At 34.3% G+C, this 20385-nt stretch overlaps 1 protein-coding gene across 1 annotated transcript in view; it reads right to left on the bottom strand.

Moving 5' to 3' along the window:
- Unc-115a (actin binding LIM protein Uncoordinated 115a) overlaps positions 1-20385 on the bottom strand; it is a 262629-nt gene that overhangs the window by 198239 nt on the left and 44005 nt on the right. The gene's annotated exons all lie outside the window — the stretch shown is intronic.

Below are 20385 nucleotides of genomic sequence, written 5' to 3' on the forward strand. Positions count from 1 at the left end.
TTTAGTGGAATATTGAGAAGCTGAAAGAAGTGGGAAGAGAAGGATATGGGTAAGCGGAAGGTTGGGAAGCATTTGCCTATTTAGATTTGAATAATAAACACGAGTAAAGACATTTTAAGATCCGTCCATCATTGATACTTTGCTTTTTGTGAATGTTCCAAATTGCTCTTTCATCACTGAAACAAGCGGAGTATTCATTTGAATGGATATAGTACATGTAAATTACTACGGGCATTGTTTATATATTGGAAAGCACGTGTCACTAATAAATGTCAAGTGGTATAAATTAGGTTACAAACACAGACATAGGGTTACAAACAAAGAGAAAGCCATTTCTGCAGAAAACACACAATGACTGTAAACCTACATTTTTTTTTGTGAAACAGCACAAGACTCCCAACTGCTAATTGGGGTATGTTGTGAGCAGTGGCGGCTCGTGGTGTAAGTTTGAAAAATTCGAAAATATTGATGTTGTTTAGTATACACAAATTTTTTTTTTTCGAACATTCGATTTTTTGTATGAAGTAATCAGGAAATTTAAGTTTGGCCATGCGCCGCACGGATCCTATTAAAACATATTATTAAAAAAATCTGCAGGTTAATAATCTAAATCTAATAGTTTGACCGGTCGGTGGCTGAGTTGACATCGTGTTTGGGTCCCACCCATAAGCAACATTTTCCGATTACTGTGGAGGTAGAAGGAGATTTTCAAATATTTTCAGGTTATTCGTAACACGGGAACCCGTCTTTCTTAAAAAAATCTATGTTACATATTTTTCATTAAATTGATATATTTAAATAATAATAAATTTTTAATATCAAACATGAAAATGTTAGCAAAAAAACTTACGGAAACATTTTGCCTTGAAACGTCCGTTTTAAAAGAAAACTTTTCGAAAACACATTATTTTTGTGTGGGGAATTAGTAAGAAAACTGTCTCTACAATTTTTATTCAGTTTATACAATAAAATACATCAATATTTTCTTTAACTGTCAACGAAAAAATCTCGCAAATTTGTAATCATAAATATTGTCAATTTTTAAGATTTCATCCATGGAATTAAGAAAATTATTTGAGACAAAATGAGAAGAACATTTTTTTTTGAATAACGTATTGAGTAAAACCTCAAAATATATATTTATTGAAGACAATTTTACAGATTCTCAGACAATGTTTATGTTTCAAATTTTCATTAGAGAAACGTTAATATTGTCTTCAATGATTAATTATTTATCTTTCCATCGACAAATCACATATCTCCGCATAATAATTTATGGATGCCCCGGTCAGTGCGATCCTCCAGGAAATATGATGTGTGTGGCTAGTAATGTTCTTCTCCTTGGAAGTGTTAAGTAATACAAACTTTATTGGGGTACTTGAAAATATTCGAATCCCTTTTACTACCGTCATTAAAAGTTGAAAATGTTTGTTGTGCAATGATGGAGGACTTAGCTAGCAGGTGATTAAACCAAAACCTCCCTAGATCACAAGCCGGGACCCTGAATCAAATCAGCCTCCTAACTTGTATGGAAACGTAAAAAAAAATTATTATACATTATACACTTTACAAATATAAGGCAAAAAAGTCCCGATAAACTGCTTTTTAGCAGTTTGTCTAACGGGTTCTTTACATTATAAATATTATTATAGTGAGTTTACAGTTACATTTTTACAATTATATGTATAAAACAAAAAAATTACAGAAATATAGCAAAAGAATAATTATGAAAAACATAAATTTTAAAAGTCTTTAGAATAATATATCATTGTAAGCTAATACAAATTAATTCTTTCAGTAAGCCAAGTCTTCAGTAAGTTCACCAATTGTTTGTTTTGGGTACAGTATTTAATTTTAGCAGGTAACATATTAAAACAACTGGGAATCATATAGTTTAACGTTCTTTGTCCATATCTATTTCTATGCTTAGGTACAATAAGTCCTTCATTAAAGTTAAAACGAGTATTATGATTGTGTTCTAGCCTGTTTATATATAAAGGGTTATTTATGTGCTGAAATATAATTTTGTACCACAGAATTGCTCTCACTGAAAGAATTTTGAGACTGAGACTTTGAGACTGATAGAAGTATGGAATATTATGCCTTTCTTTGTATAATTTTTTTTCAGCTAATAATTTAACCAATGAATTTTGCATGGATTGAACATGGTCGATATTAGTTTTACAGGAAAATCCCCAAGCTGTTATTCCATACCTTATAACTAGAGACCGGATTATATGCATTTGCATATTTGCATATGCAAATGCATATTTAGACCCTTTTTAGCGGTAGTTGCATATTTTAGCAAATAATTTGAGATCTTGCATATTTACGCTTGATATCGTTCAGATGCCTCACATAGCGACACTATAGACGTCAGATAGCAAGGCGGCCAGCGAAGCTGAGCGAAGAACTGATAACTGATTCGGCTAATTGCCGAAAACAATTCATTCATTCGTATGAGGGGTGATTTGGTATATTTTTATGGTATTTCAGTGAATTGCGAATTTTGTTTTTGACTGGTCGCACGCGCTGTTCTTTAGAGTTTCTTCTAGTGTTTTGTTTGTTTGCACGAAGTTGTACATTGTGAAAGTGAACCATGCCCCCTGATAAAAAAGTGCCAATACGTGGATAGCTGAATATCCTGGAATATTTACCTACGACGGAAAAGTTTTATACTGCCGAGTTTGCGAGAAAAACATTTCTAGCACAAAAAAGTTCCAAATAGACCAGCATGTCAAAACCAGTGTTCATATCGCAGGAGTGCAGAAGAAGGGCCCACGACAACAAGTTTTTACAGTGGCAAGTAGCAGTAACAGTGAAGTAACCTCCAAAGGTAAACAACAAAATCACTTTAGCATGGATCTATGTGAAGCATTTCTTGCAAGCAATATCCCTCTATACAAACTGACAAATCCTGCCTTGAAGGATTTTCTCAGAAAATATTGCATAAATCAAAATATACCGGATGAATCTACTTTACGTAAAAATTACATACCATCAATTTATCTACATGTGCTGGAAGAAATACGCAATGAACTCAAGGATAACATCATATGGATTTCAGCTGACGAAACCACCGACACTTGCGGCCGTTACATTGCAAATTTGATTGTTGGTGCATTGAAACTTGAACCTTCACCTTCCTATTTGGTGGCCTGCAGAGAACTTGAAAAGGCAAATCATTCTACGATCGCCAGATTTGTGAATGAGGGTATAACAGAAAATATTTCCTGAATCTTCTGCGGATGAAAATGTGTATGTGTTGCTCTCAGATGCTGCCCCCTATATGATCAAAGCAGGCAAAGCCCTCCAAGTATTTTATCCCAAATTGATTCATGTGACGTGTTTTGCTCACAGAATTCACAGACTCGCCGAAGAAGCGAGATCCACGTTTGCGAATGTAAATAACCTGATTTCATCAGCAAAGAAAGTGTTTCTTAAGGCGCCTGCTCGTATAAAGGCCTACAAAGAAAAACTGCCAAATATCCCTTTACCTCCTGAGCCTCCTTGCCTACATACCTGCAAGTATAAAAACGCTTGAAACTCATGGATTGGCGTTGAATGCATCTATTCAGGTTATGAAGGAAATTCGCCTTATGAATTCCTCATAAGGCCTCATTGCCAAAGCTATTCCCGAGTAAACTCAAAGAAAAATTTGAAAACATACTGAATAATAACCCAGGGTTTGAACCTTTATGCCAAATTGATAACTTCATCAACAGGGCAGGTGAAATTTTGCCCGGAACAATAAGTTCAAAAATCGCACCCAAATTTAAATTCTGTCCAGCCACATCAGTAGACGTAGAACGTTCCTTTTCCGCTTACAAAAATATATTAAGCGATCGTAGACACAATTTGTCTACAGAACATTTAGAACAGTACTTAGTCATATACGTTTTTAAAGGTAAATTCTAAATTTTATTGTTAAATACATTTTATAATTGATATTTTCGAAAATATAATTGTTATCCTTGAGAACTAATAGCTTAACCCCTCCGACTTTTCGCGAACTTGAAGCTAAAATGTCTTTATCGAAATGTCAATTTCACGAAAACGTTGTGTTATTACCGCCTCACAATCAAAGCTCTATAAATGAAACATTACTGAACGGAGCCGAATAGTAAAAACTGTTTTAGAAAGGTTACAAAATAGGCTTTCAAATTGTTGTATCATAAATAAATATTAACATTTGTAAATATTTAAATTTAGAATGGAAACATGAAAAAATTGTAAAAATGACTCACCTGTAATGTTTTATGTAAAAACGATACTAAAATCACGGATAATGTAAAAAAAACACTTATTTCATCGTACAAATGTACAATAAACAATTCTGTCACTTCACTTTTTGACCATTTCATACAAAATATATTTTTAAAAAAATAATTAAACTTGCGAGGCGGGTCGGCACGTCAAACGGCTTTCTTGGCGTCGTTTTACGATTTGGCGGGTAAAATTTGCTTCCACTGAGTAGGTCTTTTTACGGGTTTCTATGGATAACTTTGAATAGAGATGTGAAGCTTCATTCAATACGAATATTCTACTTTTTGTTTTAGGGATGTCACTAGAAGAATAACGGAGTTATGACGATTTTTGTGGAAACACACGCGTTGACGTGTAAACACGCTTATTGTACTTGACTGCTATCGTTATTTTATCGTGTATATCTGCTTACGTTGCTGACCGGTTAAAAAATATGTAAAAATACAACTTCCTGTATTATTTCATGTTGCATATTTTGACCCTTTTTATGGATTTTTGTGCATATTTTAGCTATTTTTATTGCATATTTTGGGCTATTTTTGTTGCATATAATCCGGTCTCTACTTATAACAGATTCAGCTAAAGATAAATTGAAAAACAAATCAATACGAACATTATTGTAAAATCCCATACAAGTTAGGAGGCTGCTTTGAATGAATGTCCCGGCCTTGTGATCTAGGAGGTTTTGATTAAGCCCGCGATGTTGGGTAGGAACCCAACGCTTTCAAACACTTGGCTATAAACCAATAATTTATTGAATACGAAAAACGCAAGTCAATCGCATCACCAGTCACATATTTATATTGAACACTATTTTCCATTTATTATACAATTTTTTTAATGCAACAAAACCACCGCAAATGTCACATAAGTGTAAAACCGTCACGGGATGTTGGATTAAGTTAGTATAATGTTTATTCAAAGCTAAGCCAATCCAGTGAATGAATCACCATACAAGTATGTTGGTATGGCTCATCTATTGATAGCTTAGTTTTAACTTCTCTTTCTGTTACATGCTTCCTTCATGAGAAAGAGGGAGACGGTAATACTAGATCTATCAGCGGTATACCTTCATTCTGTTTACGTAATAATATTTCTTGTCGTGTAAGGCAAATAATATATTTTTTTGGCAAAAGTTCAAGATAGTAAGCGAAGCGTGCAGAGTGTTTGTAAATAATATTTATTTATGCAAAAGAAGTTTCATATTTTGGTGTATGTAATGACCTTTCAACCTCGTTACTGGGAATGTGAATAATAATGGCAGTATAAGAGGTCACTTTTAGAATCATGATTTTCAGAGAAAAGTGTTACGTTAAAGTCACAATAGAGGTCATGATTTGTATTAGTAGAGAGCGTAGAGAATATAAATTTCTATTTTCAAACTTTCTTCATGCAGGTAGGTACCATCATATTGAAATAAAAAGCGAATAATAAAGTCCAAATAAACAAGACGATTTTACATTTATAAAAATAATCTTTACTGAATCAATAAAACAGGCAAAACCTTGAAACGGAAACAGAACATACAAACAAATGTATAGACGGACGGAAAACAAAACGGTCGAATAAAACAGGACTTCGCCACAATTTTAATCTAAATAATCTGTGAGTTTGATTGGTCGAATTTCATAAATCTCTAAATAGTATAAAATAAAGTGGTTATCGGCGTCTGTCTGTTTGTGCGCTTAGTTCTTCTAAAATACGCAACGGATTTAATATGGTTTTCGCTTTCATTTACAATATTTATACCGGAAGGTTTACATATATAATACATGCGTATTATATTTATAGAAGGTAGAGAAAAATCGGTTATTGTAATAAGTCGTAAATAATATATTTTCAGGCTTACATTGCTAATGCCAGCTAAACCTTACGAGATACATTAAAATAATGTACTACGGAAATTTATATCTTATATCCTACAGAAAAGTCAGCAATAAGGATAACCCACAGTAATCATTTTTATCTTTTATACATATGATGGTTTATTTGCGAAGCTATTTTGACCAATATAATATTAACCCTAATCCAATTAAACACGTTGAACCAAAAACTCCTAGATCACATGGCTGGGATACTGAATCAAATCGCATATATTTTTTTTTAATTAACTAAAAAATTTCAAGATGTTTTAGTAAATAAGCATAATTTGAAAAAAAAACTTAAAACGATTTTTTCGTAAAATCCCATACAAGTTAGGAGGCTGCTTTGAATCAGTGTCCCGGCTTTGTGATCTAGGAGGTTTTGATTGCACCCGTGCGAAGCCAGAGCGGGTCGATAGTATTCATTGAAAAGGAAACGAATTGTTAAGCCCCATTTAAATAACAGGAGGTAAACAATGTTTTGGGGATAATTGGTTGGATGTCAGATGAGACAGAATTGTGGAAATATGTCAGAAGAACAAGAATGTATTAGAAACTCTCAGCAAAGGATGATCAAAAACACAAGATACAAGTTAAGTAGAATAGTATTGGTAGGTCACACAACAAAACCATAACATTTTTATGAAATTAGTAATGGGACCAACATGAAATCGGATAGAAACCACAGATCAAAGGATCGTGGTTTCGATTATCGGTTAGAAGATAAATCTTTCCTTTCTTTGATGCTGGAACTAAAAACCGCACGATTTGATATTGAGAGAATACCTGTAGGGTTCAAAAATAAATAAATAAAACTTTTCGACGGGTTTGGGTCGTAACAACTGTATTAGTATTGGAGGCTACGTAAGGTTGTGTACTTACTACATCAAATTTTACACTAGACCACTGAACCATTTTGGTAGGAAACCACAATATAAAAAAAATTTCAGCCTCTACAATTTGATAGGATGCGGTTGAATTTTTGAGGTTTACACAAAATTCTATGTTAAAAACAAATCAAAACGTTAGGTCTTGTCTTCATCAATTTGAAATTAATATTGATATTGTACTATATTTAGCAGGGGTTCCTGGGTTCATGGGGTGAGGATTGTCTTGGCGGCGGATGCGTCTGCCCACTGATCGATATGGAGGGACTGGTTGCATTTTAACTCTCCACCAGGACTCCCTCGACCCATCATCACCCAAAACAAAGAACTTCTTCAAACTCCTTTTGCTAAAACCTCATTCGGACAAAGACATTTTAAAAATATAGCTTGCAAACTATACAATACACTACCAACTACGATCAGACAATTAGAGACAATGACAAAATTCAAACACGAAATAAAGAAATGGATTGCAATCACAGGGCGTCCCACTATTGCAAGCATATGTAAACCAAATTGCACATAGACAACAAGTACTATTTACACACGACCAAATTCAAACTTAATTAAAATGATCTATTTATATTTTCCCACATTTGTAATGAACACAATCTTAACAGGATTAACCCAAGCGTTCTTTTGATTGTATTGAAATTATTTTGTATTATTTTTATATTTTGTATTTACCCTTATTGATATTCACTTAACTATATGTATATACATCGATGTACTCTATGTCTGTCTCGACACAGGTTTACCCTAGTGAGACAGGCATCGAAAAACCACTTGTAAAAAACTTTATATAGATAGATAAATAAATAAAAATAAATAAATCATCCTGCGCCGCAATAGGAGCAATGAATTCAAACGTCCGTCACTCCTAAACCTACTGACCCCTAGATTCCTACTCATTCTGCAGACTGGGAGATAGAACAGTCTACGATTCAATTCTGTTTATTCATTTCAAAAACATTCCTAATTGTTAATTTCAATGCGTTTTCAAAATATTTTTGTAATAAGAATTCTTAGATTAATATTAACAGTGTGTATATCAATAAATCATCCTGCGCCGCAATAGGAGCAATGAATTCAAACGTCCGTCACTCCTAAACCTACTGACCCCTAGATTCCTACTCATTCTGCAGACTGGGAGATAGAACAGTCTACGATTCAATTCTGTTTATTCATTTCAAAAACATTCCTAATTGTTAATTTCAATGCGTTTTCAAAATATTTTTGTAATAAGAATTCTTAGATTAATATTAACAGTGTGTATATCAACTATACCAGTAATAACAGAGCTTGCCTTTTAAAGGAAGCTTCATTGATGCTAAAAATGTTGATATCCGAATTGATTCTGTTCAACAGCAAGATTGCTCTCCCCACAAGCATGACCATTGGCAAGTTAGTTCTGCAGGCCGGGAGATAAAATAGTCTATGTTGTCGGTGACGTAGATAACCATCGGGAACATAGAAATGAATGCTCTCCATGATGACTGAGTTTTCAAACCATCCGCGAATCAGTCTAAAGAAATTTGTAGCAATGCGCACATCCCTCCTGACTCGTAGATAGTTCGTTCCGAGCATACCCAAAAGAAAGTCAGTGGGATAGAGCCATACTCCCTCATGCAGAGAAATCTCAAGAATTTCTTGTGAACTCTCTCCAACATGAGAGAATACTTTAGCTGGTGTGGACTCCAAATCACCGACCCACTTTCAAGTCTACTTCTTACTCAGGAATTAAATAAAATAATAAGCACCCGGTTATCTCTAAAATTCCTTGCAGTGCGTAGAACAAAACCCAAAATTCACCTCATACCTTTTACCTTCCTAGATCTTCCTCTCCTTCTTTTCCTTAAGAAAAACCTCCACGCAGCATCCGCAAAGATTACATTATTATATTACATGGTGTGGAGCTAATGTTCTGTCATGTACCAAGATGACACATCAAAGAGACGCGCAATTATTCTAAACGTGGTTACAGTAATCAGAAGTGGATCTTATCAAGCGAATAAAGTGATTTAATCAAAACTAGGCGACTCACTGTTTATTTTGTTTCTGTGTTACTAGACGATATTTAGCAAAATTTATTTATTAAATTCAATTTGTACATTTTTTTAATAAAATTACAGATTAAGGGTTCTTAGTCGTTATAGTTGCACCGTTTAAACAATGTATTAAGACATGCAAAACATATCAATATTTTGATCAACTGCATTTAGGAAGTACGTGGCACTCCCTACAGCGCACGGGTGAGTTCATGAACAAATTGGTATGGCTGGCTCTACGGAACAGTAGGTTGTGGTGACGCCCTCGAGAGTGAGACTCTGGTAAAAATAAATTTATTTGAGACATAATCTCATTGTTAGACGTGTATCCGTTTAGTAAGAAATAAATATATTTAATCAGGACAAAATACCTCGACGTGTTTCTAAGGAGTAGTAATTGGTCATGCCCTCTTGGAAAATTGGATACCCAAGCACCCCTGCTAAATCTCCAAACGTAGCCAACCACTTAAGGTGACCTATGGTAGAGGTGTTGATCCAATAAATGGTTCTCGAGACAGCGGTACCCAAACCCACCTCCCAAATAGAATTATATTGCACAGTTTGCATATTTTGAAACTTTTTGGTGCATATAATCAGATGTCTGATTATAACTAGACAAACATCATTAGCTTTGTGACTAACGCGTACCTAAGCGATGACAATATAGCAACGGTAGTCGACCCGTATGATGACGACGGTGATTCGATCGCTATACTAATCGAAAGTAAACAAGAGCGTGACCTCACTACTGTGGTTCATTGTACCACATACCACAATACCAAATAATGTACAGTAGAGTGATTCAGATTACCTGACACAACACAGAGAGGATCCCCAGTGATGATATCATTATTTAGAGACAACAACAAACCAATAACAGCCCATTTTGGCACTGGTGCAGAACTGGCAATGGCATTTTTGGTCCATTCATCCCGTAGGCAGATACATCGCGGGGATTTAAATAAAATAGACGAGATATTAGGAAGGTTGTCATTATTTGGTACAAGATGGAAATATTTAGAAATTGGCTTTGACTCACGCATAAGATGGTATTTGACAAATATACCTACCATAATTTGGCAAAGAGAACGCGTGTAACAATACCTGTAATTTTATTGCATATTAATGAACTGAAATTGATGAAAAATAACTAGAAATGAAATAATAAAAAATGATGAAAAAATAATAGACACTTACTGCACAAGTATTTCTATTATTATATATAAAATGGTTGTGATAGTGTTGTTAATAACCTGAGTTAAAGGGATTGCAGAAGCCCTTCGAGTTATGTTAAAACGCTTAGAAAGGGTCAAAAGGCCACTAACACTTCTTTAACGTGTTGCGGAATGTAAGATGCAAAGTTATATAATTATTCTGATTATTACGCCATATTACAGGATTGTAAAACATGTTAAATGTGATTTTGCTTTCAGATAAATAATTGGTATTGTAACGCACTCTAGACAAAATAGACGTTCTTCATCGAATGGTTAAACATTGTGCCAGACGTAGAAAGAATCACGAGGTGCAACAAATAAGAAAATCAATAAACCGGAGGCAAGTTATCGTGATTGATTTTTGGGCTATTATCTTTCTTTAGCCAATGTTTCGGACGGCGTTACGTTCATCATGATGCAGCAAATGCAAATCACTATAATACAGGGTTTTCCAATAAGAGGTGTTATTTTGAATAGCCCGCTATTTCGGTAGATGTTACTTTTGAAGCTGTCATTTTTTGACATTTAACAAGTAGAAACTACGCCATTAATAAAAATGGAACAATACACACTTCAACAACGCATTGAAATTATTAAAATTCACTTGAGTGAATCAAATGCCAATTATCTTGAGTGATAAGGCCCACTTCAAAGGCCAACAAGCAAAATTGTCGCATCTGGGGCTCGGAAAACGCAAGAGTTATTGTTGAAATGCCTCTCTATCCTCAAAGTGTGACAGTTTGGTGCGGTTTATGGTCCGGCGGAGTCATTGGACCTTACTTTTTCGAAAATGAGGCTGGGCCAAGAGTTAAGGTGAATGGATTGCGCTATCGAGAGATGATTAATGATTTTTTATGGCCGGAATTGGATGGTATTGATCTGGACAACGTTTACTTTCAACAAGACGGCGCTACGTGCCACACAAGCAACGAAACTTAAGCAAAGGTTCTTTTACGATTGAATATAAAAACAACACCTCTTATTGGACAGCCCTGTACTTTTTGGCCGTTGATCATAAATCATAACAGAGGAAGGTTGTTGGAAAATGTGTACAGGATGATTCTGCAACAATGAGGTATTTTCACAAACTATGAATACCGTTAAAATGTGTGAAAGATTTAGAACGGGTTGTTTCAGAGAATGTGAACAATACTTTAATTTTCAAGTTCCGTGAGAGTTCTTTTCAAGTTCTGTTACTATTTCAGTTCTGTCAAGTAACTGACCTATAATGATATAATAACATAACTTGAATAGAACTTTCATAGAACCCGAAAAAAAACGTTGAAATTTGATGAATTATTCAAATTTTTTGAAACAACACTTCCTTAAAGTTTATTTTTCTGATTCTTATTGTACTAAAAATGAATAATTTATATATTTTTATTCATAATTATTGAATTTAAAAATGATCTTAAACCGCACACCCCAAAACTGGATTCAACTGGCTTACAACGTTATTATAACATAGAAAACGCCAATGTCACAACGAATTTGACAATGTCATTACAAGAAAACGTCAAAGAATTCACGAATAAAAACTAACATGTCGTTTTGGCGGTAAAACGAAATTGGTAAACAATAAATATATCTGTGGAAAATTTATTAGAAACATAAAATTAAAATAACAATACCTTAAATATCGTAATTTTTTCAACATTATTTCGACACTAAACCGATAGCGAAAATACGGTATGAGTGCATTATCTTTATTGAAGTGACGAGTACCTACTGTAAATAAAACGTTTCGTTCACTTGCCACATACTGCTCTCAACTTTGGCAACAGCCTCGGCTAGCCTCACAGTGGCCAACCAGTATAATAAGTAGGCTCCGAATGAGAATTGTACTGTCTATATATTGGCATATCTATGGTTTTTAGGACCAATTTGTTTCATACAAAATCGCGAAGATATCGATCGAGTGAGTGGTTCATTTATGACTTCGCGTAACGTGCTCTCCCTGCTATCTTTGAAATCTTATATTTCTGTAAATTTAATTACAAATGGTGTAATTTTAACTGTTCGTTCAAAATCCTTCCGATTTAATATTTCATATTCTTGATTCACATAATGCCCTTTTCTTTATTGTCAGCGTCAACAGGTCGTATCTTGACCTGGCGATTACCAACCTCCGATAAGGCAGAGTGATAAATAAATGTATAAAGTAGGATAATGAATTTTTTTGGGCTTCTTCAAATATTAACAAATTCATTATTTCCGTCCCTTCGTTAACTAACTTGAAAAAGTCGTCCTACAGGGTAGGTAGTGATTTAGTTCCCTTAGATTTGCACATTACAGGCAGGAGAGCAGTTGTGAGTTGAAACATAAAAAGAATCATTTTACAAGCAATAATTATTCGCCTGAAACACTCATCCACATTGAAAAATCTCCTGATAAAAGATACATGACGCCAACGGGACTCGAACCCGTGTCCCTTCGATTTCCGGTCGACAGCTCTGACCACTGAGCTATGGCGGCTTATCTCTTACCCGCGAAATAATTCAATATATACTAGTGCTTCATTCAACAATTACTGCTTGTTACATTTTTTTGTTACATTTTGGTCAGAGCTGTCGACCGGAAATCGAAGGGACACGGGTTCGAGTCCCGTTGGCGTCATGTATCTTTTATCAGGGGATTTTTCAATGTGGATGAGTGTTTCAGGCGAATAATTATTGCTTGTAAAATAATTGTTACCCCTTGTGCTATGCATAAAAAAATCTTGTCTTAAAAACATTAGTTTACCAAAAAAAAAAAAATATAATAAAAAGAATCCACCAATGAGATATTTTGTGTTTTCTTTGTTGAATTCAAAACTCTGCTTCAAAAACCAAACGTCCAGCAAAGTTCTTGCGCCTCTCAGCGTGTGAAAAACAGTTCATATTAGACTCGGCAGTATTACTGAAGTTATCCCCAATGATTAGTCTTCAAAATACTAGTATGATTAGTCTTCAAAATACTATGCATTCTAATGGAAAAGACTTCCAGGCGCCTCTCAAAGGTATAGAATAAATCTTCATTTACGGTATTTTAAATCCAGAAAAATTTCTCCACGGTGAGTGATGACTGATGATTATAAAGCGCGTCATTTCTAAAGGTCTAACCAAAACCACCTGAATCTAACACGGCCGTCAAAATCATTATTAGCCACCGCACAGTGGTCAAAACGAGTTATGAAGCGAAACAATTATTTATGAGTTTGAATCGTGTCTTTCGCACGCTTCATTTTACAGAAAAAAAAAAGAAAATTGTAATATTCTTGATATTAATGTATGAGCTCATCATAGATGGCACTAGATTAGTATATTAGGTTACCCATAGATGGCGTTAGCTGATAAATATATGATAATAAATAAGGTGAGAACCTCAAGGTCAGAGCCATTGTCACTCACGCCATATTTTATATTTTTAACTGTCTTTAGAATGACTGAGCCAACCGCAAATTCCAAAAGGAAACTAGGTTGGTAAATAGTACACAAGTACGATGACACCTATAATGTTATCAAAATATATATATAACAATAGAGTGACAAACAACCTAACCTAACCTGTAAATGGTTTATTTACTGTAACTAAATTATTATTATGATGTTGTTGATTGAACTGTTGGTATCCCAAATAAAAATACTAATTTTGGTTGTAGGTCTGTAACTCCGGTTCAATGAACTCCAAAATTCGGATTTCCTTCATAGTCATTTGCATGAAGAATAATTATTCAGATAAGCGCTAAAGTAGGTACCTACCTATAATATAATATTTAAACAGAAAATTATAATTTTTTTTTTTTTCTAAAATGGAATAATAATATTTTTCACGGGACTGCTATAGTATGTTAATAAATATGGTATCTAGTGCTTTAAACGCGAAAAGTGACGATTATTTTATATCACCTCTAGCTAGCTTACTAATTGTTCGCTGTGCGGTGTAGGTACTTCAGCGAACAAATGCGGATGACAGGCATTATATCGTGTTCAGTACAGCTACACTCTACATTCCTTGGAAGTGGCTACTCGGTTTTATTTTTTTTAAAGTCGCTCGTTAAAACGGTAAAATTAAAACAAAAAGTGAGAATTTTTCTTTCAGAGTGACGAAGTGGAGAGAATGTGATTTTTAATAACTGGGCTGCAATAATTTAGAAACCAATTTTGAGTAGCTTCGTTTTTTCAATGAACCGTAAACGGTTAGTGACACTTAAGAGATGATTTGACGAGAAAATTTTAGAAGATTATCGACAAGTAGAAGATTACCCAAATTATTCAGAAATTAAAGCATTATTTTTTAATGATAAACTAATGTTAATAAAACAAAGGTTTTTATGCATAGCACAAAGGATAACAAATTATTATAAGCATTAATTACTCGCCTGAAATATCCATACAAATTGAAAATATCTCCCGAATAAAAATAAATGCCGACGACGGGAATTAAACCCGCACCTTCTGGTGTCCGGTCAGGTGCTCTGGACCACTGAGCTACTTCAATCGACAATTACTGCTTATTATATTTTTTCCCCTGTAAACAACATATTTAATTTTACTCGGGAGATATTTTCAATTTGTATGGATATTTCAGGGGAGTAATTAATGCTTATAATAATTTAGAAATTAAGGTCTTTAAGTAAATTTGTTGCAGCACCCAATTAAAATTTAAACTGAACCTTACAAAATAAAATACAATTTATTTCCCGTTGCGCAATTTTTAGTGCAATTAGCGATGGGGAACTTTTATTCTATCATGACCAAACTACGCAAGTATTGTGGCCACTATCGAATTTCAAAATATGCATAGATATTGATTGTCCATCGTTAACACAGATGTTAAATTAATTGTCGTTTAATTGTCATTTAAATTTTGTTTTGACTTAAATTTAAACACTTTAGATAAAACCATACATTTGTATTTTAAAGCTCAGTTGGTGTTTAATTTGTTTTGATAAACACAGCAATCAAGATCAGATAAGTTAGCATTAGAATCTGACAAGATGATGGCATAATATTGCTTCCTGCTTCTAATCAATGACTATGATGGACAGCGGTGACAATATAATAGTTTTTTTAAATTAATTTATTAAAAATATATTTCATTTAAATTGAGCCCCTTTGTTAAATCGGATTTTATAGGTCTGATCTGAATCTATCTTTACGACGACATTACGAGTCAACATACTCGAAAGTATTTTTTACATTAATCCCACATAGGAGGCCCTGAGGAAAATAATTTCCCTCGGGGCCTATGTTATCTTTTGGGATGCTGTGTGGAGGATATTTTTTAAGGAAAGGAAGGAGAGGAAGTTCTGCAAAGGTAAAGGTATGAGGGTTGGGTAGGAATCTATGAATATATCCCTCCTACTGCGGCGCAAGACGATGGGACGAGATACCAGTTGGAGAGGTCAAAGGGTCTCCCCAAACTAGCCTTTCCCGATACGGTATGCCTAAATGTATCACTAAACGTAACAAACCATTTGGGGTGACCTAAGGCAGAGGGGTTGGTTATCCAATAAGTGGTTCCCAGGGAGGCGGTACCCAAGCCTGCCTCCAAAATTATATAGTACATCAAAAGTCCTCTTCAATACTTAACGAAGTGAGCATAAAAAGCCAAATGTACCAATGACATCGATGCCTGAATGCAAACGACTTTCGGAAATTGGAAGGAAATAGAACTTCCCATCCATTACTAAGCATGAAGTAATGTTGACATTTGAATACACAATACGACATCAAACGTTTTCCGGAAAGCTGTGATATATACATGGATGCAACTTATCATAACAGGGTGTTGGAAAGAAAATAGCGAATAATTCATTTTTATTGTTTCATGAAAAATGTTGGATGGATAAATTTTTTAAATTTAACAACCTGTTAAAATAATTGAGTTTCGTATGCAAATATTATTGGAATTCGTACAAACAAATCTGTTAATATAGATCGTAATCAACCTGCTAACATTGTCGTGATTCGTACGATCATATGTTAAATATTCCTGATGGCACATATACCAATCTACTATTTTGTTGTTGAAATTCTTACATTTAACTGCTATTATCATCGGGATTCGTACAACTACCAACTAATATTGTTGGGATTCGTACAACAACCAAATAGTATTGTTAAGAATCGTACATAAACCTGCTAATATTATTGGGATTCGTACATCAACCTGCTAATATAATTAGGATTCGTACAACATCCAGCTAGTGTTGTTGGGATTCATACCGCATCCTGCTAATATTATCGGCGTTCGTACAATAACCAACTAATAATATAGGGATTCGTACAAGAACCAACTAATATTATTGGAATTCGTACACCTATCTGTTAATTGAGTTAAGTTTCGACGCACTAACAAAGAATTTTTTTTAGTCACAAATATGCTTTGAGGAAATATACAAATAAAATAATAATTGTGATATAAATTTAAACGATTCCTCCAAGCAAATATGATTAATGACGGAAGAAGCGTTTTTCAAAGTAGCTATAATTAATAATTATTATTTATGATATTTTATTAGAAATTTGACAATTCAAGATAAAATTGAATAGCTTTATCATAATTTATTTTAGTTTACCTACAGCATTCGAATATAAATCTCACCCAATTACGCGATATCAATCTGTCAGATTAGATTGAATTATCAAAGAAAAAAGACAAACATCTCAATAAATGACAAAAAATAAGTCACGGTATCTCAGTAGTTGCAAAAGAAACGTAATTACACCGAAACAAATTTGATTGAAACTTTACAAAATCTACCTATAAAAAACCTTAAGGCGAAGCTTAATGAAAAATCACTATTTTGATTAATCTTTATAACGAATTGGTGTACATTATGAATACCAAAGAATATGCTTTAGATAAATTAAAGGTTTTCCTATCGCTTCGCTTGAGTAGAATACAAATAAAAATACAAATTACCCAATAAAAAATATAAATACAAACTACTAAAAAATATTTTTTTTTCAATAGAAATGTATGAACGCATAAAGGAAACAACTTTTTAAAAATACAAAATTATAGCTGTGATTATCCGTGACAGTTTCACTTGATTGACTTTTTTGCTTTCTTATAAAATTATTTACAAAATAAATAAAAAACAGTTTTTTGCTTGAAATCGAACGTTTCCAGACTCCGTTTGTCAGGCGATTTTAATGCCTATTACCTACGATATAAGGTATAACAAGAATATTCACATTTTTGGCTTGTAGCTTCCTCTTAAGCGATAGGTAGGTTTAGCGGTTTGACACTTGAATCTTGCGGCTAGAGGGGGTTATATGTAATCGAAATGCAAAAAAATACACTCGAAGGGTGAGCATAGCTTTAAATTTTTGGAATGTCTACTTCAACGCTACTATATTCAGCTTGCAATGTCAATGAGCTTTGAAATATACGTGTTTCGTTTTAAAAAATAAGACAAAACACAGAAAAATATTCAGTAAGATTTAAAAAAAGATTTTGACTTATTTCACACGAGGGTAATAAACACAGAAAGTTCTAAATACAAAAATTGAAAATTGCCATTTTCTAACTTATTCAATACACATTCCTACAAATATTATTTGCTTTTAACATCTTCTAACCCAGTTTCGCGTCAGCATACTGTTGCTATTAGCCCAGTCAATGAAGGTTTTGTGTCGGAACTAATTCCCCGGAAGCTGAATTTTTCACAGATGTTAGAAGACCTTTAGACATGTATTTTTACAAAAGTCCCCGACTTTCCCCCTTGTGCTTCCTTCCCCACCCCCTCTTGAATATGTTTTTCAAAGCCTTTCGGAATACGCTAATATCTCCTTAGTGGTTTTATTAAATCAAATAATTTATTTTTTGTTTAGTTTCTGATAAATTATTCTAAAAAATTGTATTCTCTCATTTTTGCGAGAAGAGCTATACAATCTCTACAATTTATTAGTAAAGGAAAAATATCAGTTTTTAAAATAGTATTTCAGAATATATTTGCACATAACTTTTTTCTGAGCCTGTAAATGACAAAAAATAAATCAATAAAACTTGTAGACAATACTTTTAGCTATAGAATAATGTATATGATAATGGGTTTTAATTTATAATAAGGCACGTAGGCTGTTAATAAGGAGCACGGCGCGCGGCGGCTCGAACGCGCAGCGGTTCGCGGCGCAGCGAGAAATTACAAAAACCTAAGGAAAGTAATGATTAATTCATGTGTTTGCTTTTTTTATAACAAATTCATTTAACGTTGAAGAGTTTTATTGTTATTTACCAGTTTTAGTTCGGAGGGGAGGGGGGGAATATAAATATTTTCCCCTGCCCAATGAAACGCTTTCATTATCCACCAACCGCCGTGCCCCGGTCTGGCTAAACAGTCATATTATGTTGTATGATTGTTTGTTACTTATTATTTAAATAAATGTATGTGGGAAATTTATGGGAATCACTTTACGCGTCCTCAACAGTAACCCACATGCTCCATGAACATGAATATTCTCGGGCAAACAGAGCCTACACAACAGCAGCGTCTCTTGTCCACGTAATCAGAGAAGAATACCGAGATATTGATGGGAAATTAAGACAAATAGAAAATATGTATCAAGATTTAGTTACGTGGAAAAAATATATGGAGGAGGTTAAGACAATCTAAAAGAGACGATTCCATATACTGAAGCAAGTGAAGACAGGATTAAGGAATCATCGAGTAGTACTGCCAAGTTGTGGCTTTAACTTCTACATTGCATCGACCTCATGCTTAGATTTATATTTGCAGAGAAGTCCGGGAATCGGAAAATGCACCTAAATACTATTTTGATATGCTTCCATTTTTCCACCCGGCAGGACATTTACCATACGCAAAATCAGCACATATGTACGTTCAAAGTATGTTGCAACTCGAATCAAGAATAACTAAAGAAGAATATAAGCTATTCACTGAAAATGGGTACTTTACATGCGACATGAGACATATGAGACACACAGAGTAGTGTCTCATGCGACCAATGAATTCAGTAGGAGGTTTGACACTTGGGCGCGGAATCACTGACAGGAATCAAAGTGGAAACTTGGAACCACTTACTGCGTGAAAGTGCAAGAGAGCATTGAAGAATTCATCGGTTTAGAATTTAATTTTACTGAACAGCATGTTGAGCTGCGCGAATCACGGAAGAAAAGGGATGAGCTAGATATAGGAAAATATACATCATGGCTAAGACAGCACAGCCCGTTCACCAAGCTCTCGGGAGAACTGGTGTCTTTATCTTCAGGGTTTATTTCAGATAATAGTGTCAATTGTGATAACGCCTGGCAGCTATGCAAAAAATGAAAGGATGTAATTTTGGAGATATACGACTGAAAAGGAAAGACATGGTGACTACCCAGCAAGATTCAAATCCGCAACTGTTGGGACGAGTCAAGTTGCAGTAAACCCCCAGCAGCTATTTAACAGAATACTGTGCATTAGTGATAATCCTAGCAAGCTTTAGACCTACTTAGGATATGAATTGGCTTCAAGATAGAAGGGGTTCTATTTTTGATGAAGTCTCCCTTCGTAAAGGAACAAAATCATGTACGGCGAAAGTATTTAGCGAAAGTATTCATGACGAAGTTGATTTGGAAAATGCTGCAATAGTCATCGATGGGGGATACCTCCTACACTCTGTTGTTTGGCAAACTTAAACTACTTACGGAGACATCATTAAATCATACTCACGTTTCGTCCATACTAAATTTAGCAAACATTCTATTGTCGTTTTCGATGGATACCCTGAAGAACCGACTGTAAAATATGAAGAGCAAAGACGAAGGTTGGCTAACAACTCATCGTGCGATATTGAATTAAACTTCACTACAAGTTGTTTGACTAAAAAGGAAGCTTTCTTATCTAATAAGAAAAACAACAAAAATAATGATTGAAGCACTGTGTCATGAATTTAGTGAATCTGGTTTGAAAACAGTCACGGCCGAAGGTGATGCCGATATTGACATTGTACTAACCGGCATCGAACAACTCAACTTCTTCTCAAAAGTGATTGTTGTTGGCACGGATAGTGATCTTTTGGTATTACTTGCTCCTGAAGGAAAATTCGTTTTTTTCTGTAAAGATGTTGGTGGAAAGGCCCCTTCCAGAACTTTCTACATCATAGAGAAA

This window comes from Hesperophylax consimilis, chromosome 25, assembly GCF_061612785.1.
Source record: "Hesperophylax consimilis isolate HC1 chromosome 25, BYU_Hcon_1.0, whole genome shotgun sequence".
NCBI lineage: Eukaryota > Metazoa > Arthropoda > Insecta > Trichoptera > Limnephilidae > Hesperophylax > Hesperophylax consimilis.